The following is an 11,573-nucleotide window of genomic DNA, read 5'->3' as shown; positions in this document are numbered from 1 at the left end:
GGGGAGCTGTTGCATTGTAAATTTTGGTCAATGACATGAGACAAAGTATATTATGTGAACTGCTGTAAGGAAAGTGAATTTACTCTGTAAATCTTCACCCAAATCAAAATAAAATTTAAAAAAAAGAAGAAGAGGTAACCCTGAGGGCAGGTGGTCTCAAGGATGTGAAATCTTTGGACTCATTGGGACGCCTATAAAAGGCATATGACTGCTACCCAGCCATTCCTTGGGAAGAAGATTGGGCAATCTACTTCCATAAAGATACTACCCCACAAACCCAAGGAGGGGGTCACACTATGAGTCGGATCCAATGTGATGGCAGTGAGTTTGGCTTTTGGTTTATCCTAGTAGAGGCAGGAGACTTGGTCCTTAACAGACATTAAAGTGAGGATACTAAGCTATGATGAGGTGACTCTTTGACACAAAAGCAAGGGACCATAAAGTGCCTCACCCCTGCCTTCATACCTGGGGAACCTGGGCATGTTAATATTGTGAGTCACACTCACATCCTCCCCAGACATCTCAGGTAGTTGAGGGACCAGGTCAAAGTGGACAGCCTAAGGTAAGCAGAAGGAGGAATTTCAGGGCTTACCAGTAGTCACGGTGAGCACCCTGAGGATTGAGGGAATCATCCTAATTAGAGTCAATGTAGAATCCCTTCATTGCTATCAGCCTTGGGAAACCACAGGCATTTGCAGCCAGGTGAAGCAAATGTTACTGCTCCCTAAGAGGTCTCTGGAAACTGAGGGCCTTGGGATGAGCAGATAGGCCTTATCCAAGACAGGGAGGGCTTCCACGTTGTTCCAGAGCCAGGGGGAGGACACTAATGGAGGACTGAGGCCTCCAAGGAACTCAGGACAGAACATGCCCCACTTCCCTGTCATTACTGAAATACCCTTCAAAGGGTAGTAGCTGGGCTACTCCTTCAGTTCATCCAAGGGACCCGGGGGGCTTTGAGGTGTCAAGCTCAGGGAAGCACAGGGGATGAGGCACAAACCTGCCAACTCTTGACCCGATGGCCCTAAAAATGAACTGAGTAGCCTCGCCACTATCCCAGTAGAGAGGTTCCCCACTGCCAGGCCCTGCTGGCAACTACGAACTAAGCCACACCCTAAGTTCCTCCACATGGTTCTCAGGACAGGCTGACCAGATCTGAAACCCTCTGTGTTCCTAGATTAGTACGCTCCAAGAATCCTGTCTGAACAGCCATTGTTAAAGCCAAAGAGGCATCTCCCTGCTATAGGGGCTAACACACCCTCAGACTTTCTTCCTCAGTAGACTCCCATTACCTGTACTCCACCCACACACCTGATAGCTCTCCTTGACCAGAGTCATCATGCCTGGTGGTCAGAAGAGTAAGCTCTGTGCCCATGAGAAACATCATCATACCTGAGGTGAGTCCCAACTTGAGGCCCAAGGTGACGCCAATGGTGTTGAGGGTGCCCAGGACACCGCAGCAGGGGAGGAAGTATCTCCCCACTCATTTTCTCCTCCTTTTGGGAGTTCTCCCCAGAACTCCTCAGCTGCTAGCTTTTCCCAGACCCTGCTAGAGTCCCATCCACTACCACTGATACTGATGGTGTGTCCTGCACAACTGCTGCTGAAGGTGCAGAGGGCCAAGAGGAGGGAAGTCCAATTTTCTCTGTGGCTCCACCCCCCACTGAGAAATCACAAAGAGATCCTCTCTGCAGGAGTGTGTTTATGTTGTTAGAGTTTCTGCTGGAGAAGTATAAAACCAAAGAGCCCATTTCCCAGGCAGAAATGATGAAGATCATCAACAAAAAGTTCAAGGGGCAATTCCCAGAGATCCTGAGGAGAGCCTGTAAGCACATTGAGGTGGTATTTGGCTTCAACCTGGAGGAAGTTGACTCCAAGGGTCAATTCTATGACATTGTCAGCAATTTGGAAATCAGCCAGGAAGAGACTCTGTTTGATGCCAGGGCTTCTCCCAGGAATGGACTTTTGATGCCTCTCCTGGCCTTGATCTACATGAATGGCAACCAGGTCACTGAGGAGAAAATCTGGGAATTTCTGAATGCTTTGGGCATCTATGGGGAAGAGGGACATAATCTTTGGGGATCCAAGGAAGCCCATCACCAAAGATTTGGTGCAGGAAAGTACCTGGAGTACTAGCAGGTGCCCAACAGTGATCCTCCACGCTACGAATTCCTTTGGGGTCCCAGAGCCCATGCTGAAGCCAACAAAACAAAAGTACTGGAATTTTTGGCCAAGGTCAATGATATGGAAACCAGTGGCTTTCAAGCCCTGTATGAAGAAACTTGGAGAGATAAGGAATAGGGATTTACAGCCAAGGATGGTCCTAATACCACAGCCAGGGCCCATTTCAGGGATGAGTCCAGCAGGTCCTCTGACCCCTAGTGAAATGAGGCAGATTCTTCATTTTGTTTTCGAAAGTGCTTTCACCCTTCTAAATAGCGGAGGGGAGCTCTGGTGGCATAGTGCCTAAAGCACTTGACTGCTAACCAGAAGGTTGGCAGTTCAAACCCACCAGCCACTCCTTGGAAAGAAGATTGGGCAATCTACTTCCATAGTGATACTGTCTGGGAAACCCAAGGAGGGGCCGCTATGAGTCAGAGATGACAGGGAGATCAACAACAACAAATAGTGGAGGAGAATTAGGGCTGGAGGGAACAAAATACATGTCTTCTTTTTGTTCTTGATCTACATGGTAGTTTTGAGATTTTTCTTGTTGGGGGGTATTTTTAAAAGTCAATTTTTTATAGTATAATATTCACTTGGGTTTATAATCTAGTCTATGAAAGTCATGAATCACTTGTTTATTGTTGCTTTCATACATTAACGTATGAGTTTTGATATTATAAAAAACACATAGGACATCCTGAAATTTATGTTGTAATCCAAAAAAGGCAGAATAGGGATTTTCTTGGAAATGTGAATGATTCCCATAGTAGAATACTTGAGATGAAGAAAAGAAAAACATTTCAGTATATCTTGTTAAATCTTAGTTTGCTTATTTTCTTGTAATATCTATTTTTGGAAATGAAAAGATATATACCTGGATTTACTGAGCTCATTCAAGGCTGTAGAAATTAAAGTGTCACAAATCAGACATTCTTCTCACTGTTTATTTTATACCTCCAATCTTAACCAAGCATCTGATATTTGGTGGGCTTCAAGCTGCTACTGGAAATGCTTTAATAAAGAAGTCCAATCCCCTGGTCATACATGTTACAGTTGAACAGCAGCTATCAGATAAAGAAATCAGTGAGATGTGCTTTAAGAGGTAAATAACAAGGGAAAAAGAGTGAGAAAGGGAAGTCTAGGTGAGAGCAGTCAGTGTAAAGGCCCTGATGCAGGGCAGTTTGAGGTTTTGGAAAATTCCAAGCGCCTAAGGGGAGGCCATTTAAAGTTAGGCTGCATTGGGTGCTGAACAGTAGTGGGTGGGGGTAGGGGTGAGGTGGGGGCAACTAAATGAGGCTGTGATAGGGGTGCACAGGGGCAGACACTCCCATCATGGTGGGAGATTAAACCTGGAATGGAGACTGGGTCTTAACAGAGACTTTGGGATTGTGGGTAAACCAGAGAGGAATCCAATCTGGGACAGACTGGGAAGTGTCCTGTGCTCTTGTCCCAGTGCACTTGAACACATGCACTGACTAGGTGTTTTATGTACGCCATTTCCAGGAAGTTTCTGAGAAACTGGGTGATACTTCCTTGAGGTGAGGTGTGAAGAAGCCACTGTACTAGCCTTTTGTCTTGGGCTGAGGGAGCCAGAGCCCACTCCATTCAAGGGATGTTAGATTTCTAATTTCCTGAGTGTCCTGAGGCAAAGTCAAAGTGAAGACCAGATTTTTGATGGTAGTGATATGAATAAAATTAGGGGTGAGTAAGATGGAAAGGTAGCTGAGAGGAGGAATTGTTGGCATTGGCAATCCTAGAAGCCTTGTGTTAGATCCAACTGGGGAATTTGAGCTCTGGTAGCACAGTGCTTAAGGTGCTTGACTGCTAACCAGAAGACTGGCGGTTCAAACCCACCAGCCGCTCCTCGGAAGGAAGGTTGGCAATCTACTTCCATAGTGATACTGCTTCGGAAACCCAAGGAGGGGTCACTATGAGTTGAGTCCAATTCAACAGCACATAACAATAACAACAACAATGCCAAATACTACCTACTTTTCCTTCCTAAGCAGAATTTTGGCTCATATAATTTTCTTTTTTCTGAAGCACTGCATATTCTCTCACACATCCTGGATTTAAAGGAAAAAAATAAAAACTCTCAGAGAGGTGAGTGGTATCAACTGCGACCAATACTATCACAGTAATAACTTCCATTCATTAAGGACCCAAAACATCCCAGGCACTCTACCAGGTACTTTTCATGTATTACAGACATTCCAACTGTTCTACAGGCTAGGGTTCTCAGAGTTATTTTGTCAATGAAGAATTTCCAATTTTTGCATTTTCACAGCTCTGAGTGACAGGGGTATACTAGACCCCTGATCTGAATCTGTCTGGAGCCCACAGTGTTCCACTCTTACAGCCTGTGGTAGATCTTGTCTCTCTTAATTCACTTTATAGCTCACTTCCACAAAATGTATCTAGGGATGAAAAGAGAAATTGTGTGCCAGTGTACTGGATTGGAATACAGAGCCATATCAATGAGCATAAGCAATCAAATGAGTAAGTAAGGAAGATAATTTGGAGGCATTATCATCATGTACATGTGCAATGTCAGATAACTTCAAATCATTTGATGCTTACAAATTCTTCTGGGATGGCTCCTTTCCTGTACAAAGGAACCTTTTAGGACAGAAGATGAGCAGATGCAAGGTCTGACAGAGGGAGTGAAAGAATAGATCAGTGTGTGTTTACTAGTCAGCCACCACCTGTCTTGTGCTATAGCGTCCCCAGCCCACATTACTCTGGCACAGCCACTGTTCTCTGCAAAGTGAGCAGTAGGGAAACTGCTCAAGGGTTTGCAGGGATGTGATTTCCCAGGATTCCCTTAATCCAGGTGACAGGAGTCAAGGAGTCAAGATGAGGACTCCCATCAGTGAGGACGGGGTGCTCCAACATGCCGGGCAGAGCTGTCAGGCTGAGCCTCCGCTGACTTACACTGTTCAGAGTTCTCAAGGACCTGTGAGTCTTGGCCTAAGTAGAAATGGCCTCAGATCAATAGTGTGAGGACTCTCACCCTCTAAGAGAAAGTGAAGACCATGAATGAGGAATGATGGAAGCATCTCCCTACTGGTGGCTGTAAGATCCTGATCCTGCTGCCAGCCCCAGAGGCCCTCGTAATGCAATAGTTAAGTGCTTAACTGCTAAACTCCAAGTTGGCAGCTTGAAACCCCCCCCCCCGCAACTCGAGGTGGGAGAAAGACCTGGCAATCTATTTCCATAAAGCTTACTGCCATGAAAACCCTGTGTGGCAGTTCTACTCTGTCTTACAGGATCACTATGAGTTGGAATTGACTCAGTGGCAATTGTTTGTTTGCAGGATGGAAGAGCAGCTGGGAAGGATGGAGAAAGGTGGTCTTTGGCAGAAACTCTCAGGGCTTTTAGTTGTATCCAGTTGAGAAAGACATCCTCATACCCAAAATATACTCCAATGAGAAATATTACTTAGTTTTCCTTGATAAGCAGCATTTTGGTTAATTTGATTTTCTTTGTCAAAGAGCATTTGATATGCTCCAACATCTGCCAGATGGGTGTGATAGTCCTCTGGGCTCAAATTAATGGCAATAGCACTGTGTAAGGTGCTTTACCTGCTGGTTTTGCTAGGTGCCATTGAGTCAGTTTCAACTCACAGTGACCTGATGTACAACACCATATTGAAACATTGCCTGGTCCTGTGCCATGCTCACAATCGTTGCCATGCTTGTGCCCCTTGTTATAGCCACTGTGCCAATTCATCTTGTTGAGAGACTTCTTTTTTTGTTGACCCTCTACAGTCCTGTGTTAGGCTGGGTTCTCTAGAGAAGCAAAACCAGTAAAGTTTATGTATACATATAGAGAAAGAGAAATTTCTCTTAGGAAAATGGCTCACACACTTACAGAAGTTGGCAAGTCCCAAGCTCTTGGATCAAATGTCAAGCTGGAAGCTTTTCCTGACTCATAAAGCTTCAGGGGCTAACAAGCGGAAGGTTGGCAGGCAGTATACCAGCTATTGACTCCAATGAGTGAGAAATCCAAGATCTCCAGGCCGAATGGTGGATTGTTTGCTCCCAGACAGTTGCAGGCAGGACAACAGGATCCTGATTCACAGAAGAGTGCCTCTTTTCCCAGGATGTCCATAAATAGATTGGAAGCAGGCCACACCCCTAGGGAAACTCCCTTTCTACCATTTGGCTGCTCAAAACATATACATCTGATCCCATCATGGGAGTAACCCCCATCAAAACTGCTTAAACCACATAGAATTGTGGTTCAGCCAAGTTGACACACAACTCCAACTATCACAGTGCACTCCTTGTCAACTTGGAAGTTGTACACATCTTCTTAACCATATATAACCTCTAAGGACAATTATAAAGTCATATTTGCATGTAACTTGATACACTAAGATGTGTACAAGTGAAACACATTAAGCTTGTTTACACATCACAGTTCATAACAGAAGGAAACAAATATATTTGATGCACATATACAATGAAGGAATATAACAAACACAGTCCTCGTTTCTGCAGCTGGTCACGTGGTCATAGCTGATATTCAGAACTACCTTCTTCTACCACTCATTCCATATTTCCCTTGCCCAAACCTCCATTCCTGAAGAGTCTGGGCCATTAGTAGTCATATCAGAATTGGGTTGCTTTAATTTTCCATTGACTTTAATCACAGGGCATGGTAGTACTAAGAGATGTCTTAAAGAATATCCTGTATTCCAGACATAGTCTTCTTTACCTCCATTATGTAATGTCAATCCGATTTTGGTAATCAGGGTCTATCATACCAGATAATATGGTAATGCCAATTGTGGTGGTTATATTTGTGTGTCAACTTGCCTGGACCTGGTTGAGTGGCTGGGGAGCTGGTGGTAGTTATTGCCCATGACAAGACTAGTATTCAACTCCATGGTGGGATCTACCACAAGCAGCTGAGTAGCTGCCTTAGGAAATGTGGTCTGCTTCATGTACATAAGCAGAAGCCTTGGGAATGGTCTCTAGCTTATGGCATGCTTGAACCCTGCGTGTAGCCGTGTCATTTTTTTAGCAGCCTGCCATGCTCTGCCGACCTTGGGACTTACAATGGACTTCAATGAATGGCCTGCCATGTGGTTTGGTAACATTGGGACTGTGCCTTTTTACTTGTGAACCTTGGGCTTGTCAGCCTCAGCAGCCAGCAGCTGTTTGAATGAAGAAATGCCTCTAGCTCCAATGGGCTGGGAGCAGGAGGCAGAACTGGACCCCAAGGTTGAGGGGCTGTCCACTTTTGAGTGGTACCTGCACATTGCGCAGAACCATCTGTAAACCAGGCACAAGTTTTATCTTCCTCAGTCAACTGATCATAAGGAACTCCCCATAAGGCCATAGGTGCAGACTGGGAGACAGAAGGTAATGTGACTGGAGTGTAGACCATTTGGACCACTTCCTCATGCAACTTATTTGTGCCTTCAGGTCCTGCTCGAGCCCGGTCTCTGATATATCACTTCTATTTAATGATGGAGTGCTGCTGTGCACGTCCAACTTTATGACTCTGTGGCTCAGACAATACCAAGTTCTTGATGGGCAGCTCAGGCCTCATGGTGACTTGGTGGCCCATGGTTCAGTCTCTACTAAAGCCCAGTAACAAGCCAAAATCTGTTTCTCAAAAGGAGAGTAGTCATCTGCAGAGGATGGCAGGGCTTGGCTCCAAAATCCCAAGGGTCTGTGTTGGGATTCAGCAATAGGTACCTGCCAATGACTCCATACAGCATCTCTATCTTCTACAGACATTTCAAGCACCATTGGATCAGCCAGATCATAAGCCCCAAGTGGCAGAGCAGCCTGCTTGGCAGCCTGAATCTGTTGCAGGGCCTTCTGTTTCTCTGGGCCCCATTCAAAACTAGCAGCTTTGTGAGTCACTTGATAAATAGGCTGAAGCAACACACCCAAATGAGGGACATGTTGCCTCCAAAATCCAAAGAGGCCCACCAGACATTGTGCCTCCTTTTTCATTGTGGGGGAAGCCAGATACAATAACTTATCCTTCACTTTTGTAGGAATATCTTGACATGCCCCACACCATTGGACACCTAGAAATTTCACTGAGGTGGAAAGTGCCTGAATTCTTGTTGGGTTAATTTCCCACCCTCTAGCATCACCAATAAGTCTAGAGTGATCGATACTAGATGCAATAAGCATAATGTGATCAATATAATGGACCAGTGTGATGTCTTGTGGAAGGGAAAGGCAACCAAGGTCCCTACGAACTAAATTATGACATGGTGCTGGGGAGTTGATATATGCTTGAGGAAGCACTGTATAAATATATTGTAGGTCTTGGCAGCCAAAGGCAAACTGCTTCTGATGGTCCTTTGAAGTTGGTATTGAGGCATTGGCCATATCAACAGCTGTATACCAAATACCAGAAGATGTGCTAATTTGCTCAAGCAATGAAACCACATCAGGAACAGCAGCTGCAATTGGAGTCAGCACCTGATTAAGTTTATGATAATCTACTGTCATTCTCCAAGATCCATCTGTTTTTTGCACAGGCCAAATAGGTGAATTAAATGGGGATGTGGTGGGAATCACCACCCCTGTATCCTTCAAGTCCTTCATGGTGGCAGTAATCTCTGAAACTCCTCCAGGGATGCGGTATTGCTTTTGGTTTACTATTTTTGTAGGTAGAGGCAGTTCTAATGGCTTCCACTTGGTTTTTCCTACCCTAATAGCCCTTACTTCACAAGTCAGGGATCCAATGTGGGAATTTTGCCAATTGCTCAGTATATCTATTCCAGTTGCACATTCCGGAACTGGGGAAATCACTACAGGATGGATTCAGAGACACACTGGATCCAGTGTGAGACACATCTCAGCTAAGACTCCATCAATAACTTGACCTCCATATGCCCCCACTCTGACTGGTGGGCCACAATGATGCTTTGGGTCTCCTGGAATTAGTGCCAGTTCAGAGCCAGTGTCCAGTAATCCTTGAAAAGGATTGTAAAAGGCTTCAGATCCCTTTGGGAAGGCTGGGAGAAAGATTAACACTGTACATTTTTGGCAATATAGTGGGATCCTCCCTCAAGGGGACCTGGCCTCCCTTCATTCAAAGGGTTGTGGGTCTGTAAACTGACTCAAGTCTGGGAATTGATTGAGAGGCTGTGACTCTATTCTGGTGATTCAGTCTAGGCTGCTGTTCATGTGACCTACAATTCTTCTGTCTGTACAGATCAAGTAAATATTTAGTAGCTTTGCCATGTATTTCACTCCTGGGAACACCATGCCTAAGTAGCCAATGCCATAATTCCACATGAGTCAGAGTATTCTGATTACTGTTTTGACTCTGCTGTCCATTATGATAACCATGCCCACCTTGCCTTTGTCAATTAACTGCTGCCACTTGGCCCTTACTACCACAGGGTCTAATCAGCCCCATCATAGTTAAGTGTCTTAGTTCAATTAGTGCAGTTCCCACTGTGAAATCCAGCTTACATAAAATAGCAATCACAAGGATGCTGGGGCTCCCTCCACAAATTTATTACTCACCATACTGGTGAAAGGCGTGTCCTCTGGACTCTCCATTTCTGGCTCTAGGGGTCTAACCTGATAAATCCATTCTAACATGTCAATTTCCCTAAGCCTCTGGATACCTTCTTCTACATCATACCAAGGCAGGTCTGGTACTTCAACTTGACTTAAGGTAGGCCACCACATAATCCATGCTTCAGTAAACCAACCAAATAAACAATTAGATCCTTTCCTAACCTCTCAAGCTGAAACACTGAATGAAGGATCCATACTTGGTGGCCCTAAATCAATAAACTCAGACTGATCCAATGCTACATTCCTTGCACCATTATCCCACACCCTCAGTAGTCATTCCCATATATATATATTTTCCAGGTTTCTGTCTGTACATGTTAGCAAAATCAAGTAGGTCTCTTTTAGGTGTAGTGTACCACCTTTTCAGTCACACTTTGTATTTCACCTTTTGGAGCTCACTTGGAGTTAAATTTAGTTATAGGTCTAGCAGCAACAATGGGTGGTTGGGGAAGTTCCTGAGAACATTCATCTATGTCTTCCATGGCAAATACCTCAATCAATGACCCAGCAGGAACAGTTGGGTTAATCCCATCAAACCGAGGTTGAAGGGATAATGGTTTTATAGTAATTCCTTCAGATGGGAGGGATTCAACAGAATTTACAGGCTCCATATCCTCATCTTACTGACTATCTGTCCATATGTCCCCATTCCAGGTTTCAGGATCCCATTTCATCCCAATCAATACCCTCACTTTAACTTCAGACACCATTCTGGGTTGGCAATTCCATTGGCATTATAATTCAGCCACCCTTACAATAAGACTCGGCATTTGGTTTTCGGCAATATCAGCTCTGTTACTAGAAGTAATGCTTTCTTTCAGAGTACAACTGGAAACACTGAGGTCTTTTATGCAGCACTTGAACTGTGACTCAGCAGCCCTGAACTTATCTCGCTCTTTTACCACTTTGTCTAGCATAAGTAGGACCAACCAACCAGCTTCCTTATACTCCTCATGCTCACAAATTTGCAGAAAAGTATCAAATATGTGATCACCCAGAGCCTCACTTCTCAAAAATACTTGATCTATTGGTGTTGCTATTTTGCATATTAATGTTGTCACTTCATGCCACGGATTAGCAGGGCCCTCTTTACTAATGGAGGCAGAGTCACCAGTGCCTTTATGATTAATCAAATTGGAGAACCAAAACAGAATTGGTTAGAATCAATTTAGAAAGCCCATCCTTATTATTTTGTCTCTCTGGAACCACCCCACTCTCAGTACCAAATGTGTTAGGCTGGGTTCTCTAGAGAAGCAAAACCAGTAAAGCTTATATATACATATAAAGAAAGAGAAATTTATCTTAGGAAAATGACTCACACAGTTATGAAGCTGGCAAGTCCCAAGTTTTTGGATCAAACATCAAGCTGGAGGCTTTTCCCGACTCAGCTGCAGGGGCTGACAAGCTCAAGGTTGGCAGGCAGTATACTGGCTGTTGACTCCAACAAATGTGAAATCCAAGATCTCCAAGCCAAATGGTGGATTTTTTGCTCGCGGACAGTTGTAGGCAGCACAACAGGATCCCAATCCACAGAAGAATGTCTCTTTTCCCAGGATGTCCATAAATATATTGGAAGCAGGCTACACCCCTAGGGAAACTCCCTTTCAATGGATTGGCTGCTCAAAACACATACATCTGAACTCATCATGGGAACAAGCCACATCACAACTGCTTAAACCACACAGAATTGTGGTCCAGCCAAGTTGACACACAGCTCCAACTATCACAGGTCCCATGCATGACATCCTTCACTAGGGATTGGTCCATTTTGATAATATGACCAAAGTACAAAAAAACAAGTCTGGCCATTTTTACTTCTTCTTCTTTTTTTTTTTTTTTTTA

General features: G+C 44.5%; 1 pseudogene; it reads left to right on the top strand.

The window, feature by feature from the left end:
• The first annotated feature begins 1,701 nt into the window (after nt 1–1,701).
• Nucleotides 1,702–11,573, top strand: part of LOC103210295 — a 55,716-nt pseudogene continuing 45,844 nt past the window's right edge.

This window comes from Orycteropus afer, unplaced genomic scaffold (genome assembly GCF_000298275.1).
Source record: "Orycteropus afer afer isolate SDZICR_OR568_19922 unplaced genomic scaffold, OryAfe1.0 scaffold00583, whole genome shotgun sequence".
NCBI classification, from domain to species: domain Eukaryota; kingdom Metazoa; phylum Chordata; class Mammalia; order Tubulidentata; family Orycteropodidae; genus Orycteropus; species Orycteropus afer.
The sequence above is the reverse complement of the archived record's forward strand: the minus strand, read 5'-3'. Positions and strand labels throughout refer to the sequence as shown.